We start from the raw sequence: 23,755 nt of genomic DNA, 5'->3' as shown, positions 1-23,755 counted from the left end.
GGGAATACTTTCAGACAGAGTTTGTAATATTAGACTTGGAGTTTGCAGGCCTTGGTTAAGCCTCTTGTGTGAGGTTTAACCAAGGCTAATAAACCAAGAAGGTTTATTGCCATCTCTCAGCCACTTTTCTCCATCTGTAAAATGGGGGAAAATATACTTACTGGCCTGATTCACACAATCATTAAGACCTAGATTTCATGTGGTTTACCAACATTGGTTTGAACCCATGCCAAGGTGATTTATGGGCCAAAATGAATCTGAGATTCCTGCCTTGGTGTGGGTTCATACAATCACACTAATGTCAGTACCCCACAGTAAACCTAGATTTGAAAGACTGTGACCCAGGCCACTGTTTAATACTAATTTAATGCTAGTGGTTAGGGATGTGCCTGAACCATGGTTCAAAGTGCGATTTGAGCACTTTTAGTGAAATTAAAAAGGAGACTTTAAGGAAAAGGATTGCCTCTTTCAGCTTCGTGCTGGGGCGATGCACAAACCAAAAAGCCCTGCACGCTGTCAGCATGCACATGGCATTTGGACAAATGGCGCCCATGCATGTGCAGACATGGGGCTTTTTGGTCCCTGTGCCACCTCAGCAGGAAGCTGGGAGGGGCGGCAGAGACCAGGTAAGCACCTGCTCTCCTTTTTCTTAAAGTCCCCTTTTTAATTTCACTAAAAGTGCTCAAACCATGGTTCAGGCACATTCGTACTAGTTGTGTGGTTCTAATTTTTTTGGTAAACATTCTTATTAGTATTGAATGTTTTCAAAATTCACTGTAAGGTATTGGTACCTGCCTTGAGCTTGTGGCAAAAATGTGCTTAGGCCTGGGATGATTCTAGTTAAAGTCCAAGTATTTTGGCTTAACTGGGTTATGGTCAGAGTGGCATAAGATGTTTCATTATTCTGGCAGGCGTTGGTTGGTAAGGGATGCATTCATCATGGAGGCTTATTTTCCAAAGCACACTTCAGCTTTTCTCATGGCACACAGTTTGATTAAAGTTGTGCAATCAGTGAAAGAGGCACAGAAATCAGAGGCTAAATACATCTCCACATTTTCTGCTATCTTTTTGCAAATTCTGAACACTGATGTTCAATCAGTTCATTTTACTTCCTTGTATGCACAGATCATATTATGCAAGGTTGACACTGTGTTACGAACTCTCTTCATGACCTGACCATCTTATTAGCCTTTCCATATCACATAGCTCTTTGAGTTAAAAATCAGAAGTATCTTCCTTTGGTAGAGGTGGGTCTGTGGGTACTTCTCTTGCCAAGTGTGGTAGGTATTTCCTGTGATCTTCCTAGGTACCAATGACTGGTTTTTCTCTAACCATTTTTTGGAATAAGTTTGTTAGCAGAAATTCATCACCCTTTTGCTTGCAAGCCACTCTCTTCAAAGCCTATGGAGCATCACATTCTTGCTCTGTCAGAAGCAGAGGCGTATCTAGGGAAAATAGCGCCTAGGGCAAGCACTGAAATTGCGCCCTCTGTCCAAACATCTGACACCCATCTTTCAGGTAACTTTACCATAATATCAGTTGAAAAATACAAGTCAAGCTTGTTAATCTTTTAATATTTCAAAAACTATGTAGCAGTGGACATAGCCAGACCAAAAAATGCTGGAAAACTACAAATTTCAGTATGCTGGGGCTCATGAAATCTCAAATACTATGTGGAGGTGTACTTGGGAAACTAAACAAAAGTGCCTGTCTAATTCTCTACTCTGCATTGTAGCATCACTATTACATATGTTTGAAAAAGAAATGGAGAATTTTACTTTTCCTAGATACTCTGAAAATAATTAAAGGATATGCAGAGTAAACTGTGTCACTGCTTGGAATATATTCTAGTATTTCAGAAAGACAGTTAAAATGAGAGAAAGAGAGCAAGAAACTCCCAGTGGGCCTTAATACTAAGGATATCACACTGATTCAAAGACAAACTCACCATTAATAGCCATATTATTAAGACATCACATTTAACTCACTTAGCACAAGAAGCAAAGTAAGAGCAAATGAATAAGCTCATAAGCTTCAGCTCAGTATTCGCAAGCCCTGATTCTCTCCCCTGGTCAGAAGCTTGGCTCTTGGGTCTCCAATTCTTCACCATAGGTTCTCCTAGTAGCAAACATGTTAGCTCAGCTCATTCCCTTTATAAAATGCACCTCACATCATGCCATATAAGAAATGACCTGACATTCTCAAATGGAGGAAGTGGGAGTATTCTCAAACTGAGCTCCATGGTTGCTGGATACTGAAGGGACAGAGTTCCTCCACTCTGATTTATGTATAGCTTGTTAGTTGTGCCATCATCTGATTACAGGATTTTAAAAACTGATTCATCTGCTGTCTATTAGGCATTTAATTACATTTGCATGTTACGAAAACCACAATCTAAGTGCTTTTTGAGATATTAAAGCAAATGTAAGATAACTTCCAATTTTAGCTACCACTCATTTTTAGAAGGAAAGGTCATATTTAATATTTCTATCCCTGTTCCAGGAATATATCAAAAGCAAAGCCACTTCAGGAATATGCAGGCAACACTGATGAATGCCTCCACTGGAAGTTGATGATTCTTTACTAATTAAACCTGCTCCAAAGGCAAGTATGATCAAATGAGAGTCGTTCCTTTACTAGGACTTTGGATTGATCAATTTGCTCTCAGACATGACTGGCACTAGATGCAGTGAGGGTGGGTTGCATGGGAAATTATCCCTTTTGTAGACACGTAAATAACACTTTTCCTTGAGCAAAATCAATGGCTTCGTGGTGGGAAACGGCAAGTCCTTTGTTAGAGCAAATAGAGGGTGCGTACAGATGTACATAATTTGAGTACTGAGCCACAGTGGAAGCACACTCGCTGCATTTTTGGGGGTGTGCAATCTTCTCTCCAGAATCAAGCTTAAGGAAAAACTGGTTCTATGTGCTTACCGTGCAGTGCTGATTGGCTGGAAACTGATCGCATCTCCACCCTGACTTAGCTTGTCGATATGATATGATATATGATATGATATGATATATGTATGTATTACATGTGTATACTGCCACTCAATGAATCTTCAGGTGGCTTACAACAAATGTTTTAAATACTGATTCTGTTTTTCTTTCCCCAAAAAGGAGGCATGAATAGCATGGAGAAAATAAGAAGCCGGACACAAATATGGAGTTAAAGGGGCACAAAAAAGAGCCAGGACCAGCTTTATTAAACAGCAAATTAGCTTTAACTGGCAACTATTGCGCCAAAGGAAGCTGGAGAGTAGAAACATACATACCCTACCAAACAACATGGCCGTCACTCCTGCCCAGCAATGCAAGACTATTGCACTGCCAGAAAGGGTGAGTATACTTTTGGGGTCTAAGGGTAATAGAAGGAGCAAGTGCAAACTTGCCCCCAGCCCCAAACCCTTTAATACCTACCAAATGCTAAAACAATTAGCCCCACCAATGAACTAAAAGACATTGCCACCTTCACAAAGGAAACCAATTTTAAATTATTTGGCCAAATTATCTTTAAAAACTTAGGCTCTCCAACTTCACCAGCACAGGCAGGCACACTTATCCCACATGCCTGCCCCATCACTCAGACATCGTACCAAAACACCAGCAATGCTGGTTTTTAAAGCGGTGGTATAGGCTCTTCCTCCCAATAAGGACAGCTGCTTGTGAAATGCTCCTTGTGAAGAGAGCAAAAATCATACTGCTCAAAGGATTTCACCGTACCACAAAGGATCTTTGCTAATTCAGTGTTTATCTTTTTATGTAATCTATTAAAGGCCCCCACATACCATCCCCCAGGCCAGTGTAACTGTGGCAGGAGTTTCACCAAGGCAACATTTGTCCTGCGACACAGGACGAAAATCATGCTCAAGTCCTTTGCTACCCTTGCTAGGAAATCCAGGCTGGCTATGTGGGTGAGATCATTCTCATCAAGGTGAGCTAGCAACAGATCAGGTGTAGCTCTCTAAGACAACAAGGCTTCCAGGGTGACCTCACTGCATACACAATCCTGCCACTGAAATTAGTTGCATGAACTACTTTTTACACTGGAATATGGTGGGGGAAAGTTTTTTGGGGGTGGGTGGGTTAAATTTTGTAGCAGAAATTCTGAATATAATCCTCAGATCTTATTGTTGGGAACAGATTTCTCTCTCGCAATAATCAGATCAATAATTCAAAAACAATACCATGCACAAAAGAAGCAGAAGTTCTTTCTCAGACTGAAATTTACTGTGATTCAAATGTACCATATGTGGTAATTAGTCAATAAAATGTTTGACACTGAACTTCTACAAATTTCAAACTGTTCTTTTACTTCCCTTTCCCCAGCACATTAATAAAACATTCTATTACATCTATATATATATAATCTTCCTGGGTGCGCCTTTAGAATGTGCGTCCCGGTGCCCAACTGATTGGCTGGGTGGCAGAGGCACCTGATAGGCTGAGACGGTGGGAGCTCAAATGCGGCAGGAGGCTGTTGAACTGCTGCTGGGGGAAATGGCGGTGGCCACGGTGGAGGCGGTGGCCTGCGTGCCCGCCAGGGTCAGGAGGTGGCTGGGCCACCAGGAAGAGGAGGCGGTGGCAAGAGGCAGGAGAAACCGTGAGTGCACGGAGAGAAGCGGGCCGGGCGGAGACACCCGCCGAAAGACAGGGAGAAGGGGCTGAAGGGGGGGGGAGTTGAACTAGGGGTGCAGACGCTATACGCCCACTCAGCTAGTATATTTAATTCTTGAACTTGCCTATAAACATAATCTACAATAGTGACTTTTCTGATGAATGACAGGTCTCACCTACAGGACAACTCCATATTATAGCTGCAGGCTGAAGCTGAGAAAGAGAGAGCCTTGCCAAAAGTGACCTAGTGAGTTCATGGCAATAAGCAAATACTGCAAGAAACAATATTCAAACTGAGGCCTTCCAATTTGCAGCTTCATCTCTTCACCACTGCACTACACTGGCTCTCAGTGATATGAGAATGTCTGCAATGAGAAACAGCAGAAAGGTTTTGATTTTAATGGGGGATGTTCTATTTTCAATGCTCTCGCTTAATTCCAGGAAGATGACAAATTTAATCATTAAAAGTCTGTCTAGATTTTTACAGTTTCGGCTCAATGTGCTGCTCTCCAAGGCAACCCCTCTTCGCCTCTATTGCTGCTATGCAAGAATCATGTTAGAACATAACCAGAGTGGAAAAAATAAGTTCTTCTCACCTTCTGGCCGCCCTTCAGCTAACAGGGTTTTGTTTATTAGCATCAAAAGCAGATAGTTTTCATCTCCTGTTTGGCGTCAACTCCAGGAGAGAATTTTCACACATGGACGAACTGCAACTCGAGCGGGGAACTCTGATTCGGCATTAATGGACTCTGTTCTCTTCTTGCTAGCAGTTAGGCCCATATTCACTGAAGATACAGGAACCGCGGGTCATGCTGACAAGAGCTCTTGGCCAGGGTGTTGTTGACTAGGGAGGAAATAATAGAGCTAAGCCTTCTTCACTGCATCCTGTATCTCTTTTTCAGCTTAGGGCACCATCATCTCTTGGGTAAGTTTTTAATTGTTCTACATGTGTGATCATTGACACAAGACATTAATTCTTTTTGATCTTTACTAATGTTGGAGCTGAAACACAACCCTGAGTGCCAGTTTTAATAAGCCTATTTACAGTAATAAGAGGAGCTTCTTTTAACAGCTACATCTTAAATGGGAACTGTCTCTGTTTTGGACAAACACAGCTACCTTTTGGAAATTTGACTCTTAAGGCCAAGTCACATTACCACCAAGAAATGATTAATGCTTGCACACTTATTCTAGCAATTTTTTGACAGGAGGCTGGTTTTGACAATATATCCGAGCCAGTCCTGCCCATCATGTGATGAAGGACATGCCCAATCACATCACAGAACACAGGAAGCTGCCTTAAACTGAGTCAGACCATTGGTCCATTGTTGCAGTCTGTCTAGTAATATTTTATGTTGTGTTGTTGAGAAGTTTGTCACAGTGGGGATTCTGTAGAGAGTGTTGGTGGTGGAGTCAGAAAGGAAATGGGAGGGGAAGAAGGAGAAGGAGAAAAGTCTATACACATCCATACCAGCCAAAACTCATGTCTCTGGACAGTTTACAACAAACAAACAAAAAGCTAAAACATTAGTTAAAATAAATGACAATTTATTTGTATCTATAAGGGAAGCAGCTATAAAACATTCGGTGATTAGATTTTTGATTTTTAAAAATTTAGATTTTTAACCACTTGTTCTCTTGACCCTTGTCCAACATGGCTTATTCGATCTAGCAGGGAGGTTGTTGTAAACAGCCTGGTGGATATCATAAATGCTTCTCTGAGGGAGGGCAGGATGCCTCCTTGTCTTAAGGAGGCAATCATTAGACCTCTTTTAAAGAAGCCTGCATTAGATCCCTCGGAGTTGAGCAATTATAGGCCTGTTTCCAACCTCCCATGGCTGGGCAAGGTCATTGAGAGGGTGGTGGCCTCTCAGCTCCAGGTGGTCTTGGAGGAAACTGATTATCTAGACCCATTTCAAACTGGTTTTCGAGCGGGCTATGGGGTGGAGACTGCCTTGGTCAGCTTGATGGATGATCTCCAATTGGCAATTGATAGAGGAAGTGTGACTCTGTTGGTCCTTTTGGATCTCTCGGCAGCTTTCGATACTTTTGACCATAGTATCGTTCTGGAAGTCTGAGGGTGTTGGGGGTGGGAGGCACTGTTTTACAGTGGCTCCACTCCTACCTCTCAGATAGATTCCAGATAGTGTCTATTGGAGACTGTTGCTCTTCAAAATCTGAGCTTAAGTATGGTGGCCCTCAAGGCTCCATACTTTCTCCAATGCTTTTTAACATCTACATGAAACCGCTGGGAGAGATCACCAGGGGATTTGGAGCTGGGTGTTACCAGTATGCTGATGACACCCAGATCTACTTCTCCATGCCAACTTCTTCAGGAGCTGGCATATCCTCCCTAAATGCCTGCCTGGAAGCAGTAATGGGCTGGATGAGGGAGAATAAACTGAAGCTGAATCAAGATAAGACGGAGGTACTTATTGTGCGGGGTCAGAACTCTAGATACTATTTTGATCTGCCTGTTCTAGATGGGGTCACACTTCCCCAAAAGGAACAGCTTTGCAGTCTGGGAGTACTTTTGGATTCACACCTCTCCCTGGTTTCTCAGGTTGAGGCGGTGGCCAGGGGTGCTTTCTATCAGCTCCGGCTGATACGCCAGCTGCGCCCGTTTCTCAAGATCAATGACCTCAAAACTGTGATACATCTGCTGGTAACCTCCAGACTTGACTTTTGTAATGCACTCTACATGGGGCTGTCTTTTTACATAGTCCGGAAACTTCAGTTGGTTCAGAATGCGGCAGCCAGATTGGTCTCTGGGTCATCTCGGAGAGACCATATTACTCCTTTACTGATGGCTGCCAATAGGTTTCCAGACAAAATACAAAGTGCTAGTTATAACTTACAAAGCCCTAAACGGCTTAGGCCCTGGGTACCTAAGAGAGCGTCTTCTTCGTTATGAGCCCCACCACCCATTGAGGTCATCTGAACAGGTCCGTCTCCAGTTACCTCCAACTCATTTGGTGGCTACACAGAGACGGGTCTTTTCAGTCGCTGCCCCAAAATTGTGGAATGCGTTCCCTGCTGAGATACGATCCTCCCCATCTCTGGCAATTTTCGGAAAACACCTTCTTTTCACCTGGGCCCTGAAGACCAGAAAATATTTAATCATTTGCCCATTCCTGCCAACTTGGAAGGGGATGCCTATTCTTATGAAGCTGAGCTTCAAGCCTTAGATGATCATTTTAACCCTACTTTGAATGTGATTGCTGAACGTTACAAATTCTATTCTAGATCCCAGCTGCTCGGTGAAACTATCAAAGCATTGCATGCCTTAAGTGTAACCTGTGAGTTTACCAACTTTACTGATGAAATGCTGAGGGATCAGATTGTTTTGAAAACAAACTGCTCCAAACTGTGTGAAAAACTGCTATTGGAGCAGAAACCTACCTTGGATAAAGTAACAGAGACTAGGGATGGGCCCGAACGGGTCCGGAGGCCATTAAAAAAGCCTCCGGACCGGTCAGGACCGATCCGGAGCTGGGTGGTTTGGTCCGGGGGTGGGGGGTACCTTTAAGAGTGGCAGGAGGGTTTACTTTCCCCTCCCGCCGCTTTCCCGCTTGGCGCCGTAATCTTCAAAGTAATTGGTTGACAGAAGATATTACTCTTCCTGGTTATACTGCAATCTCATTAAATGCAGTAAGAACTGCACGCAGAGGCAGACCTAGTGGTGGCTTGGCAGTCTTGGCCTCCACAGCTCTGACATCACAACTGTCCCTGCTTACTAAGTTAAACCCTTATGCCCTTGCTACCCAACTTATTATTGGGACCTTTAAATTGATACTGATTAATATTTATATACCACCAATGAGTTCAAGTACAGAGGTGACAGAGACATGGGCCAAACTGGAAACCTTTATTACAGACATATTAATAGTACATCATGATTCTCATCTGATTATTGCTGGTGATTTTAATGCCCGATTGGGGAAGAATAATGAGGCAGTTTTTGCAAAATACCATTTCTACCCGGTAATGCTACCTACCCCTTCTCCCCTAATTATAAGGCAGTCGAAGGATGTTATAATTAATTTTTCAGGTCTGAATTTATTATCAACTCTCCATAAATTGGACCTACACTTGCTCAATGGTGCAATGCAACCGGATTATCCGGCTGAGTACACGCACTGGACGGGCCCAAATCCCTCATTAATTGATTATGTTGCTGTAACAAGAAATTTAGCACCATGGGTGGGGTACTTTCAAGTGATACCTCGCCCGGAAAGTGATCATTTTCCATTATTGCTGAACATAACACTAAGAGGGAGAAGTTCTTTGGACTGTGAATGGGCTTTGGGCATACCAAAGGGAAATGCCCCACAAAGGGTAAAATGGACGGTTGGGCAGGCTGCACGTCTTACTGATTTACTAAACTCCTCAAAAGCCCAGTTGTTACGGAATGTTATTATTCAAGGGACATCTGCCCCGATGGTATCTGCCTGCTAGAACACTATGATAGCCTCTTAACCTTAATACACCCAATGCTCATTAACACTAGGCCAAAAACTGGACGGAAAGTTCTTTCTCGTCCCTGGTTTGATAGAGACTGCCAAGAGGCGAAAGGTTCATTAATAAAGGCATTTGATAGATACACAGATGATACAACTAACTTCAATGTACAGGGTTTACTAATAATGAGGAGGCAATATAAGAGACTATTAAAGCAAAAGAAATCTCAATGGATGATACAGAGAGGGGAGGAGTTAATAGAAGCGGCCAAACTGAAAAATCAAAGCACCTTTTGGCGCTTGGTAGCACCTTCATTAGGAAGAGCCCCCACTTTACCTGATTGTATAATTCCAGCTGATAAATGGGAAAATCATTTTCACGAAATGTATAGACGAAATGACGCCATAACGGTGAATGTTGAGGCATATATAACTGACCCCCCAAGATGGGACTCGGTCTCCTGCTCGGAAGTAGAAGGTCTTGTAAGACAATTTTAAAAAGGCAGAGCCCCTGGAACCGATTATATTACTATAGAGGTGATTCTGTCTAACCTAGACTGGTGGGTTCCAGTTTTAGCCTCACTGTTCACGTTTATTGATAATACGGCAAAAATTCCACCACAATGGGGAGTGGCGATAATAGTCCCAATATACAAAAAAGGTAAATGGAGTGATCCTGCAAATTATAGGCCTATAAGCCTCCTGAGTGTGATTAGTAAAATTTATGCTAAACACTTAGCAATTAAGCTGGTGGACTGGATTGAGGAAAAGAACATTCTTGCAGTTGAACAGGCTGGCTTTCGAACAGGTCGATCTACTACAGAACATGCCCTGACCCTCCATTATCTTGTTGAAAAATATACAGCTAAGTCGGGTGCTGCACTTTATACTGCATTTATAGATCTGAAATCGGCATTTGATTCCATATCAAGAGACAGGCTCTGGCAAAAACTAATAGATTTGGAAATTGATAAGAGATTACTATTATTAATTTATAAACTATATGAGAAGTCTCGATTGCGCGTCCGCTGCAACCAGTATGGTTATTTAACGTCAGATGTTCCAACTAGTAAAGGGGTAAAGCAGGGTTGTATTTTGGCACCTACTTTATTTAACATCTATATCAACTCAGTGGTGAGCTGTTTATCTGACATGTCTATGCACCCTCCAAAACTGGCACAGAAACACATTGCAGTCCTGCTGTATGCAGACGATATGATCCTTTTATCCCAGACGCCCATAGGACTACGTCGAGCACTAGCACAATTAAGTTCATTTTGTAACAGAGAGATGATAGAGGTAAACCACCAAAAGACAAAAGTTTTGGTGTTTGCTAAACGGCCAAAGAGATATACCTGGCACATGAATGGGAACACAATTGAACAAGTTCAATCTTATAAATACTTAGGTGTTGTATTCCACTCATCTGGTTCCCGTATTGCGCATCAAAAACATATTATTCAGAGTGCCCAATTATCAATCAATCTGATCAAATCATTTTATTTTTCACGGGGAGCTCTGTACATCCCTGTTGCAATAAAATTACTATTGGCCAAAGTGTATCCTCAGATAATGTATGGTACACAATTGGGCCCATTTAGTAATTTTGCTCCGTTAGAAACACTGCAAACTAAGTTCATAAGAACTATATTACAGCTGCCATGTTGTGTCCCAAATACTGTTATTAGAAGGGAGGTGGGTCTGGTTAGATTTGAATCACACTACTGGAGATCTATCATACTCTACTGGTTAAAATTGGTTTTCATGAAAGTCGGCTTAGTGCATTTAATTCTGGAAGACTCCATTAAATCCAATTGGAAATTGGCAGTTACAGAAAAACTTCTATTATATGGATTCTCTCATGATGATTTTATTAGATTAGGTTTCGATCAGGCCAGAAGAGAAATTGTGCAACGTATCCATGACGTGGAGTTGCAGATGGATCATGCAAAGTTACCGAGTAGCATCTACATAGGTAGCCAGTGCACCGAGCTCAAGCCTGCTACATATCTAAGTAGCATTTTAATTCCAAAATTTAGACGAGCTCTAACACTTGCCCATGTAAATGCTCTCCCAACAGCTGTGCTCCATGGGAGATTCCAGGGTATACCATACACATCAAGATTATGCCCTTGTGGATCTGGTAACGTTGAAACAACTGCTCATGTTTTACTGCATTGTGAATATTACAGAGACATAAGACGCCAACAAATTGCCCCACTTTTGATAAATTTTCCGGGTCGTGGAGAGTATTTCTATTTAAACTATTTGCTCACTAATCCTAATCCGGATGTTATTCATATCGTGGCCAAATATTGTTATATAATATGCCAAATGCGTATAAATGTAGTCTGATTTTATATTATCATCTTATTATTGTTATTATCATTATTATTTTAATATTGTTGTATTGCTGGTCTACGACCGAAATAAAGTTTTACAAGTTACAAGTAATTGGGGCGGCAGGACACCTCCCTGCCGCCCCTTCCCCAACATTGCTTGCAAAAAACCCCAGCAGTCCTTTGCGTGCGCGCATGTCACAGAGACGAGCGCGCACACGTCTCTGTGACATGCGCGCGCAAAGGACTGCTGGGGTTTTTTGCAAGCAACATTGGGGAAGGGGCGGCAGGGAGGTGTCCTGCTGCCCCAATTACTTTGAAGATTACGGCGCCAAGCAGGAAAGCGGCGAGAGGGGTGTAAACCCTCCTGCCGCTCTTAAAGTTACCCCCCACCCCAGTGCCGGACTGCAGTTGGCGGTTCCATGCACACCCCTAACAGAGACAGCTAGTAGGGTGGAAAGTGTTCTTCAGTGTGCCAAATCACTCGCTTTTGTAACTCAAAACCTACCTCCTGAAATCTAGGCTGTTCAGTCTAAATACTTCAAAACCCAATCTTCTCATATGGCACTGCTCCAGAAAGTGTCAGCACAAGAAAGGAGGAGCTACCAGTGCTACTGATGTGGGGACTCTGCCCACAAAGCCAGTTTTGCTCACTGTCCTGAACAGAAGGTCACTTGCAAGAGGTGCAAGAAAAGGGGACACTTTGCTAAGGTTTGTTAGTCTGCTGTCCACTCCATTACTGATTCACTATATGATAAGGATGAGGCAGATGAACTGCTTCCTGACTGTTTTAAGTGTGACAGAACCGGAGCCTGCTTCTCTACATAGTCAAGTTAAACTTAACAGCTACAGATGCTGGCTGATTCTGGTGCTCTATACACTATCATTTCCATTCCACTTTACAAGAAACTCCTTACTACATCAGATCTGCACCTGCAGCCTTCAGATATTCACTCATGGGGATATGGAAGTTTCCCTATTGCCATAAATGGATACTTCATTGCTAACCTAGAATACAAAGGACAAACTGCAGAAAGGAAAGTGCATGTGTCACAAAAAAGAAGTCTCAGTACTGGGCTGGAAACATCAGAAAGATCTATGGATATTGTTAGACCCAAATAGCATGGAACCTGTATTGTAGATTATGGAATCATATCCATATGCTGATATGATTGCTAATTTATCAGACATTTTTGCTGATATTCCTGGCACTGCCTACATTTCAGACATAAAATTCAGATGAAGGGAAATGCAATACCTGTACAACACAAAGTGAGGTACATACCCATAGCAATGCACCAACCACTTAGAGAGGAGCTCTTAAGACTACAGCATGCTGACATCATACAGCCTGTTGATTCATCAGAATGGGCCTCTCCCGTTGTGTAGAAATCAAATGGTACACTTTGAATGTGCATAGATTTAAGAGTTGTGAACTCCAACATGGTAGTGGATTGTCATCAATTACCCAATATCAATGAAATGCTGCTTACTCTGAAAGAGGTCTCAGTGTTTACAACTATTTGTCTTTGGCTTATCATCAAATTCCTCTGCTCAAAAGTTCTTGCAAATACACAGCCTTCATTACCCCAGAGAATATTTTGTATTGAAAAAGACTGCCCTTTGGATTAGCCTCTGCAGCTTCGGTATTTCACAGAATGATGCATGCAATTTTTGGGACTACAGATGGCATCACTTACTTTCAGGATGACATTTTAGTGTATGGCAAAACCACTGAGGAGCATGATGCTAATCTGACAGAATTCTTAAAAGAATTCCAACAACACAGACTTACTATCTCTGCAGAAAAATGCCAATTTTGCACACACTTGGTGATGCACTTGGGACACACAATATCTCAGAGTGGCATACATCCCCAAACAGACTTGGTGAAAACTATTCTGGAAGCACCAGAGCTACAAAACAAGGGTGCACTTCATTCATTTTTAGGACTCTGTGAGTCTTAACCCAAATTTGTTAGACAATTTGCCTCAACAGTTGCTCCATTGAGGCTTCTTTTAAAAAAAATAAAAAATGTAGCATTTAACTGGGATGCATCGTGCAAGTTTTGATAGTTTTCAGACTATCAAATTGGCCATTGCTGAAAGCCCTGCTCTCACTTCTTTTGACACCAACAAGCACACTGTTGTAACCACTGTTGATTCTGAATATGGTTTAGGTGCTATCTTGACCTGACAAAAAGGGGACAGGGAAGTTACAGTTGCCTTTGTTTCCAGAGTGCTTACTGCATCAGAGAAGATGTATTCTGTCATTTAAAAAGAAGCTCTAGCATGTTTCTGGGTGGTGAGGCACTTCAGGGCTTACTTGTGGGGAAGAAAAATCACTTTACAGTCAGACCATAAACCCCTACCTGCTTTATTTACTACTCAGGGATCAAGTTGAGTGACACCAAGAATAGTCAAATGGATCACCAGAGTTATGGACTTTGATTTCCAAGTGGAATCTCTTCCAGGTCTTTGAAATACAACTGCAGATTGTTTATCTTGACTTCCACATCCAGGCCAAAAGTAGATCCCAGAAGATGAGGATGAAGGAGTAGTAATTGGGCAAATAGCTTCATCCACTCATGGAGTGAATACATCTTCTGAATGGAAAGTGTCTCTCAGTGCTGATCAAGTGCTTATAAAACTTAAACTGACATAACTAATGGATGGCCACGCAAAAACAAGGTACCTGAACATCTTCAACCACACATGCACATAGCGAGTGAGCAGTCCCTTCTTGATGAGCTGGTGCTGAGGACCGATCATTTGATGGTTCAAACAATCCTTACAAGCCTCCTTACAAGCAAAAGTGTTCAAAATTGCCCATGAAGTCACCTGGGCATGATCTTGACTAAAAGGTGAATAGAGAAAGTGTTTGATGGCCAGGTATGGACAAACACATTGAAAATGTAATCAGGCACTGTATGGTTTGTGATGTATCTGACAAATTGCAGGACGTTTACCACCCCCTTGACTCCAGTAGAGTATTCCAATGGTCTCAGGGGAAACACTCTGGGTTTAATGTGGTCTTTTTATAGCCAACCCGCAAAATGAAGATTTGTTGTAGTGATAGTGGATTACTATTCCAGGTTGCCAGAAGTTCATTTGCTGACAACATTACTAAAAATGAGGTGATCCAATTCATGGCTGCAGTTTTTGTGAGGGAAGGTCTTCCTAAAGAACTAGTGACTGACAATGGGACGCAGCTTACCTCATTTGAAATAGAGCAATACAGTCGTCCTTCACCAACCAGAAGGGTTCAATTCCTGGAAACCCTCGTGGTTGGCGAATTTGCAGTAGGTAAGACATAGACTTTAATGGGAAATTGGGTTAGGGGAATTGCAAGAGGGGAAGTGCCCCAAAATACAAAAAAGGGGGGGATCCCTGCTGACCCCCGTAAAAGATCCCCTGATCCACGTAAATGACCCCTGACCCCCTGAAATGATCCCCAAACTCCCAAAATCACCCAACCCCCATCACCCCAACCCCCAAAAAACCTGACTTCCAGGAATGACCCCCCCCCCCGAACCTCAGAATGACTCCATGACCCTGGAAATTGTCCCCCAAACCACCCAAAAATTAAAAAATGGCACCAAATCACAAATACTCGGGTGAGGGTGGTGACAGTTTTCCAATTGCTGATACTCAAATCCATGATTGGCAAACCCACAATAGGCAGGGGACGACTGTACTCCAATGTCCCAGAACCATGGGATAAAACACAAGACTCTTTCCTTGTACCATTCTCAAGGGAATGGCTTAGTGGAAAGAATGAATAGATTAGTGAAAGAAAGTTTACAACTCACTACTACATAACAACAACCCTGGAAAGAGGCAATCTGTGATACTCCACTTACTTATTGAACTACTCATTCTGCTATAGAAAAATCACCTTTTGAACTTCTGAGAAGATGCAATGCTACCACCAAACTTACCCAGTGGCAACTACTGATAGGGCTTTCCATGCCATCTCACTCTGAGGATACAGAGATTCATGATCTCTGGGAGAAGGGAGATCCTTAAGGGAGAAGCAACAAAAATATAAATAGTATGTGGATCACAAACAGAGTGCAAAACAGCAGACATTTCAGTTGAGGGACTTTGTTTGTTTGTTTTATTTTAACATATTTCTGTACCATACAAAACTCACATCTCTGGGTGGTTTACAACAAGCAAACTGTCGGGACTTCCCGCTGGCTGCGGGCGGGCCCCAGTACTCACTCAGTCGGGGGGCCAAGAAGACGGAGGCAATACAGTCCTCAGGTACAGGTAAGGTCTGCTGGGACCCTACACAATTGCCAGGGAGAGCCAGGACACCCAGGAACCCACAGATCGTGGATGGGCCAGCATAGCCCAGCAGGTTGCCTCCTGGTGGCAAAGAGGAGAAGGCAGGACCTCAACAGCTGCCAAGACAGGCAACAGCTGAAGGAGGGAGGATGCAGGCAGCTACATTGGAGAGGGTGGAATCAGGAGAGGTTGATTGGGATTGCCCTGCCCTGATTGCAGGGCTTTATATAAAGCTTGGATGGTCAGGGGTGAGGAGGTCTGGAGAGATAAGAACATAAGAACAGCCCTGCTGGATCAGGCCCAGGACCCATCTAGTCCAGCATCCTGTTTCACACAGTGGCCCACCAGATGCCGCTGGAAGCCTACAGCAGGAGTTGAGGGCATGCCTTCTCTCCTGCTGTAACTCCCCTGCAACTGGTACTCAGAGGCATCCTGCCTTTGAGGCTGGAAGTGGCCCACAGCCTTCTGACTAGTAGCCGTCGATAGACCACTCCTCCATGAAGTTATCCAAATCCCTCTTAAAGCCATCCAGGTTGTTGGCTGTCACCACACCTTGTGGCAGAGAATTCTACAAGTTGATTATGCATTGTGTACAAAAAATACTTCCGTTTGCTGGTCCTAAATTATCTGGCAATCAGTTTCATGGGATGACCCCTGGTTCTAGTGTTATGTGAGAGGGAGAAGAATTTCTCTCTACCCACTTTCCCCACACCATGCATGATTTTATAGACATCTATCATGTCTCCCCATAGTCATCTTTTTTTCTAAACGAAATAGCCCCAGGTGTTGTAGCCTTGCCTCATAAGAAAGGTGCTCTAGGACCCTGATCCTCTTGGTTGCCCTCTTCTGTTCCTTTTCCAGTTCTACAATGTCTTTTTTTAGATGTGATGACCAGAATTGTACACAGCACTCCAGGTGTGGCCGCACCATAGTTTCACTTTCCAGGGAAGCATGGTGAAAACCTGCCTCTGGAGGGCTTGGAAGTTTTGGGGTCTAATTCATTTCTGGGATGTTTTAAGATACTGCCTCATGCAATTATGCTTTTAAGTAACTGTTTTATTTTGATATATATTTTCAGTGTAGAAATGAGGTGAATTGTCTGGTTTGGTGGGGTTATTTTTAAATCAGTAAATGTGCATTTTATCTAGGCAGATAGAAAATAGCAGCAAACCCTCAGGGGGGGCGGGAAGGTCCTGCAGGGTTTTTTTTGTCATCCAAACTGACCCTTATTCAATTACACATATTCATATTGCTCAGGTATTTTCATAAGCATGTTAAGAATGACCAAAGATCCCCTCACACATCCCTTATCCTTGCCTCTTGTAAACAAACTTCTATGGTCGTGCAATCTCTAGAGTTATATGTTGATATTCCCCATATTTGTAGAAATGTTGGATTGTTTCCATTGTGACGGCATTCTGGGGGGAAATATTCAGTTGAACATCAGCGTTTCTGAGAAACTGCCCATTCTGGAAGAACACGGCTGCCATCCAGAATAAATTATTCAGAAATAGTCCCATTGAAATCAATGCGACAAATTAGTCATGACTTTCCTCTTGGATGATGAGCCTTTCCTAGCTTACAGAGAGCTCTCCCAAGATGAAACTTTGTCCTCACCAACAACAGTGGACTACCAAAGCAATATACATCAAGAACGAGGCTCTTTATTAAAACTTAGTGCCGGCACTATCTTGTGTCTATTCTGATGGTAGTATTTTGTTAATATTATGGTTTCAACAGTAATATTGTGCTATCAGTATATATGGCACGTTATAAAGGAATATCCTCTCCCTGCCCTGAGGAATGTACAGTCTAAATGTACAGTAATCACACAATAAGGGTATTCACACATGCAGTCTGCTTTAGGCTGTATGTGTGAAGTGCCCCTGCACTGCCCCTGTGCAAAGCCCCACTATTTGACCCAGTGTTTAGTCAAGGTTAAGTGAATCTGTGGTTCACTTAACCTTGGCCAGCAATCATCTGGGGGAGCGTCACCGGGTTAAACGGCTTCCTCCCTGCCCACCGCCATTACCAACAGCAAGCCGGGGGGACAGGAGAGTCCCTAATGAGCATGGGAGCTGCTCTAACAAGAGCAGCCACCACACTCATTTCCTGGGGTACACTGGGATACGGGGGGAGGGAAGTCCTCCCACTCTCAGCGTCACACTCCTCTGCACCACTGCTCATGTGGTGGTGTGGTGTGGTGGAGGGGAGGGGAGGACAGTGGCTGCTTGTCTGCCAGGGAAGGCAGGAGGCTTACAGACAGGGCTTCTGAATCTCCTGAATCTCCTTCAGAAGAGAGTGTGTGTGTTCACACACCAGCCAAACCTACCCCAAAGTCCTTTCGAGATCCTTGGACCAGTGTTCCCTATTTTTTTTCATCTGTGTGTGGAATGAGTTTTGTTCTGAGCGGCAGTATTAAAGCAGTGTGTGCGCACCTGCATTCAGAGTTGGGCCTTCATGATTCAACTTGAGCAGGATCTAAAATTAACTTGGCGGACATTAAAAAATGTGTGAGCACACGTATATGTGCATGCCTTAGAGGGAACACTGCCTTGGACCCACTCCACACACAAATGTCTTGCGAATTCTAGCTTATCTCGAGGTATTGCTGGGTTTTTTAAATGCTGGTTTAAAGCTACTTTTTTTAAAACGCCAGAGCAAATTGGGAGAGGCACTGATGTAGAATCATTAGCATGTTAAGAAGGATACTCTCTTTAGAAATGCAGATGTAGCTCTTTAGTACTCTCTCCCCGCCCCCCACCATTGGCTAGAAGGAAAATACAGATGCCTGCCATGTGAACTTGCATCAAAAGCAAACCCTAGAGCAGAGGGGAGGGGCTGCTTCCCTCAGTGCCGTGAATGTGATTCAAAGTGGCTTGGCTCAACATTTAGGAGATCAAAGAGGGTGAAGAGAGGAGGAGGCTAGAGCCTGTCAGCTCCCTGACCTCTCCTGAAGAACAACAGCCGTCTCACCCTGCCTGCGCATTCCTGTCTCAATTGAGGAGTTTTGTTTTTGCAGCCCCAGACCTTCTGAAGGACAGGCTTGGCTTATGATTGCTGCCCTATTTCACCTGTGCCTTCTCTCTGAGTGCTTGACTTGTTCCACCTGTCCCCAAGGACTAGAGAACTCTCATGAGAGGAAAGATTTCTGGAGTCCCTTGGCAGCATCTATTGGAGGGAGGTGATGGTGTAGCTGGCCGCCAAAGGGAGCTGGCCTTTGGTGCCGGGCCTTCAGTGTGGGATTAAGGTCTGGTGGGGGGAGTTATAAGGTGGGGTTGGAGGTCTGGGTTGTTTGTTGTTAGTTCTCCCTTTTATTGGGTTGTGCCAGGCCTTCTGTTGTCATGTGTTTGGGCTCTCTTGGGCAGAAGGATGCCAGGTGTGTGTCCAGTGGCTCTGGGGCAGCTATTGCTGTTGTGGTGGGGAATAGAAGAATTGGCGTTGGCAGAGCAGCTGGCCATTACAGGGGAAGGGAAACCAGTAATTTAGTATCTGTTTTCACTTGTCAGCTCTCTGGCCTTGGGGAGTAGTTCCAACTTCTCACAGAACCTAGCCTTGCTCCTTTGCAATGCCAGGTTGGTTCAGAATAAGACCGAAATCATCCATGACTTGATCATGGATTAGAGAGCCGACCAGGCTTGTATAACTGAGACCTGGATGGGGGAGGCTAGTGGCCCAGTTTGGGCTCAGCTTCTTCCACCAGGCTACTCTGTTGTGGAGCAGGCTAGGGGATGCGGCGGGGTGGTGGTGGTGGAGGAGTGGCTGTGGTCCACCATAAGGATACCATTTCCCTTACCAGGGCCCCTGTGCGACAGTTGACTTATACAGAGTGTGTCTTTCTAAGGCTGGCAACTAGGGATAGATTGGGGATTCTGTTGGTGTACCGTCCACCCCGCTGCCCAACCGACTCCCTAACTGAGCTGACAGAGCTAGTCTCGGGGTTGGTGTTGGAGTCACCCAGACTTTTGGTTCTGGGTGACTTCAATATCCATTGTGAGGCTGACTTGTCTGGTGCTGCTCAGGAGTTCATAGTGGCCATGACACCTATGGGCCTATCCCAACTGGTCTCTGGACCAACTCATGTTGCTGGCCACACACTTGATTTGCTCTTTTGTTCGGATCAGGGCGGTGTTCCATGAGTGGGGGATCCTGTGGTCGGGAGATTGTCAATTGTCATGGATGGACCACTACCTGGTTAAGGTTGGTTTCACAGCCACAACCCAGCCCTGAAGGGGTGGAGGACCTATTAAGATGGTCTGCCCGAGAAGACTGTTGGGCCCAGTAGGATTCCAAAAAGCCTTGGAGGGTTTTGATGTTGGTCCTGCCAGCGACTCTGTTGATGCCCTGGTGGGAACCTGGAACAGGGAACTCACCAGGGCAGTAGACATAATTGCTCCTAAGCATCCCTTCCGATCTGCTTTAAAAGTGGCCCCTTGGTATACAGAGGTGTTACGGGGTCTGAAGCAGCAAGGTAGGTGACTGGAGTGCAAGTGGAGGAGAACTCAGCTTGAATGTGACAAGACACAGCATAGAGCCCATTTGAAGGTTTATGCGGAGGCGGTGCATGCAGCAAAAAAACAATTCTGGTCTGTGTGCATTGCTTCTGCGGCTTCGCGTCTGGCAGAGCTGTCACGGGTTGTAAGGAGTTTGATTCAGGCTCCTTCCAATTCAAACCAATCCCCGGGGACTTTGTTCTGCTGTGATGCTTTCAATGGGTTCTTTGCGGACAAAACCTCCTGTATTTGGGCCGACTTGGATTCCACTGTTTCTGCAGAGTCTGTTAAGGTGGTGTCCAGCAATCCCTCTTGCAGTATTAGATTGGATCAGTTTCAATCTGTGATGCCTGATGACGTGGACAAGCTGCTTGGGGAGGTGCGGCCTACTATTTGTGCTCGGTCCTAGCCTGACTTGGCTGCTTTTATCTAGCAGGGAGATTGTTGGGGATGGCTTAGTAATATCATTAACTCATCGCTGAGGGAGGGTAGGATGCCTCCTTGTTTGAAGAAGGTAATGATTAGACCACTTCTTAAGAAGCCTTCCCTAGATCCCTCAGTGATGGACAGTTATAGGCCGGTCCCCAATCTCCCATGGTTGGGTAAGATGACTGAGAGAGTGGTGGCTAACCAGCTCCAGGTGGTTTTGGAGGAAACCGATCATCTAGACCCATTTCAAACTGGCTTTAGAGCAGGCTATGGGGCTGAGTCTGCCTTGGTCGGCCTGATGGATGACCTTTACCGGGGAATCGACAGAGGGAATGTGACTCTGTTGGTTCTTTTGGATCTCTCGGCGGCGTTCGATACCATCGGCCATGGTATCCTTGTGGATTGCCTGGGGGAATTGGGGATAGGAGGCACTGCTTTGCTGTGGTTCCACTCCTATCTCTCAGGCAGATTCTAGATGGTGGAGCTGATGACACCCAAATCTATTTCTCCTTATCGTCTTCATCATCAGGAAATGGGATTCACTCCCTAAATGCCTGCCTACGGGCAGTAATGGGCTGGATGAGGGATAACAAATTGAAGCTGAATCCAAGCAAGACGGAGGTGCTCATTGTGGGGGATCGGAATTTAAGGGATGAGTTAGATCTTCCTGTACTGGATGGGGTTACACTCCCCCAGAAGGAACAGGTACGCAGCTTGGGAGTGCTCTTGGATCCAGGCCTCACCATGGTATCTCAGGTGGAGGTTATGGCCAGGAGCGCTTTCTATCAGCGTCGGCTGATTCGACAGCTGGGTCCAAACCTTGAAAAGAACGATCTCAAAACAGTGGTGCATCAGCTGGTAACCTCCAGGCTCAACTACTGCAATGAGCTCTACGTGGGGCTGCCTTTGTACATAGTTTGGAAACTTCAGTTCGTACAAAATACGGCAGCCAGATTGGTCTCTGGGGTAACCCGGAGAGACCATATTATGCCTGTCTTAAAACAGCTGAACTGGCTGCCAATATGTTTCCGGGCGAAATACGAAGTGCTGGTTATTACCTTTAAAGCCCTGAAAGGCTTGGGTCCGGGTTACCTTAGAGAGCGCCTTCTTCGGTATGATCCCCATTGCTCGTTGAGGTCATCTGGAGAGGTCCATCTCCAGTTGCCACCGGTACGTCTGGTGATGACTCAGAACCGGGTCTTTTCTGTAGCTGCTCCTGGTCTATGGAATGCACTCCCGGCAGATATCTGCAGTTTAGGCTCACTGTCGGCCTTTAAGAGTGCCCTAAAATCCTATTTATTTGGCCTGGCCTTCCAAGGCTTATAAAGTGTTGTTGTTTTTTAAAGTATTTTAATTGGTTTTAAATAGTTTTAATCATTTTTGAATTGTTTTTATATTGTTTTAGCATTGTTTTAATTGTGGGTTTTATGTCTTTTTAAAAGTTATTGTGCACTGCCCAGAGCCTCTGGATGGGGCAGTTCATAAATTTGTAAAAAATTTACCCCGCAGCATGACGCCATATGCAAATAACTCCCAAATGAGCTCCTGCCTTCCCTGCAGCCCACTCTACCTCTCTAGAGAGTGAAAGACCTCAATATCAATCATATTGTCAAGGGCTCATCCATATGCACATCCTCTAGTGGGGAATTAGCAGTGGATCACAATGAAACTACTACTACTACTACTACTACTACTATTTATGTACCACTATTCAACCAAAGTTCTCAAAGCAGTTTACATAGAAAAATTAATACGTAAATAAGATGGTCCCCTGTCCCCAAAGGGCTCACAATCTAAAAAGAAACATAAAGGTAGATATCAGCAAAAGCCACTGGAGGAATGCTGTGCTGGGATTGGATAGAACCAGTTACTCTCCTCCTGCTAAATATAAGCGAATCACCACTTTAAAAGGAGTCTCTTTGCTCAGTTAGCAGGGCTCAGTTAGCATAGAGGAGCATTCTAAAAGAACCTGAAATGTTTGGGGGTTTTTTAGTTTTGCCACATGTTGAGAAGTTCACTATTCCACATCCATTTTAAACTAGGAAACAACCTGGTCGTTCAGTAGTACAAACGGCTAGAGAGGAATCTCCAAAAACACACATCTCCTCAGCTGTGTGCACCTGACTCTTTCTAGACATGGGGGCTATTCTTACGATCATAAAAATCGGGCTAGGAAAATCCTAGCCCGGTTTTTGTGATCATCAGAACCACCGGGCTCACAGCCGAGCCCGGTGGTTCTGGAGCAGCTAACCCGCTCCTGTAGCCCGCCTCTTAGCCCGGGTTTGCGGAGCGAGCACTCCGCAAACCCGGGCTATCTGCTCATGAGTAGCCGCGGTGCGGCTCCACGCCATGGCTACTTGCGAGTAGACCCCCGGCCGGGAGGCTTAAAAGCAGCCTCCCGGCTCGGGGGTCTCCCCAGTATGCCCTGCACACTCGCGCAGGGCATACTGGGGCTTCTGGGGGCTGCATGGCCCCCAAGCTCCCCAGCCCCCGCTGACTCCATCTCGGAGCCGGCAATCATGTGGGCAGCCAATCCGGCCACCCAGGGCTCCCTGCCCACTCGTGAGCGGGGAGAGCGGCCTTAGCTCGCTCTTCCCGCTCACCTCTAGGAACCGGGTCTCACTGATCGTGAGACCCGGTCCATGAATTGAGCTTTATTGCATCATGGCCATCGAGGACAAATGCAGCAGTTCAACTTTTAATTTGGAAGCTTTCAAGTCTTCTTCCATATAGTGAATGAAGGCAAGAAAAATATGGTGGTCCACAAAGAACCAGAAAATAGTGTTCTTTGGGTTCAAAAAATGTAACAACCACTGTACTCTAGGGCATTTATGTGGAGGAAAATATTAGATTGCAATTTAAGTTTGGTCCACCTTTGATATTTCTCCCCATTTTGAAAATGAGTCATCTAGGATAAAGGTACTTCTTTAAAACTTGACATAGTTCATAATTGTGATGTGTGCTAACTTCTTCAAACACAGGCCTATTCCTACCCCACACTGTATATTACTGATTTTTCTTCTCCGCAGTTTGTTAGAAAAATAGCTGCTTCCAGTCGTTGCTGGAGGCCAATGTGACATGGTATGTAAAAACTTCACGGTTCCATGAATAAATTACATCTCTTT

General features: G+C 44.4%; 1 long non-coding RNA gene across 2 annotated transcripts in view; it reads left to right on the top strand.

The window, feature by feature from the left end:
• The window catches only part of LOC128346544 (uncharacterized), a 78,025-nt gene extending 75,420 nt beyond the window's left edge, over positions 1–2,605 (top strand). For both annotated transcript variants that reach the window (XR_008317040.1, XR_008317039.1), the window contains one exon: positions 2,503–2,605. This is a non-coding gene — a long non-coding RNA (uncharacterized LOC128346544). The remainder of the gene's footprint in view (positions 1–2,502) is intronic.
• Positions 2,606–23,755: the final 21,150 nt, after the last annotated feature.

This window comes from Hemicordylus capensis, chromosome 2, assembly GCF_027244095.1.
Source record: "Hemicordylus capensis ecotype Gifberg chromosome 2, rHemCap1.1.pri, whole genome shotgun sequence".
Classification (NCBI taxonomy): Eukaryota; Metazoa; Chordata; class Lepidosauria; order Squamata; family Cordylidae; genus Hemicordylus; species Hemicordylus capensis.
Note: the sequence above shows the minus strand (reverse complement) of the source record. Positions and strands in the feature narration are given on the sequence as shown.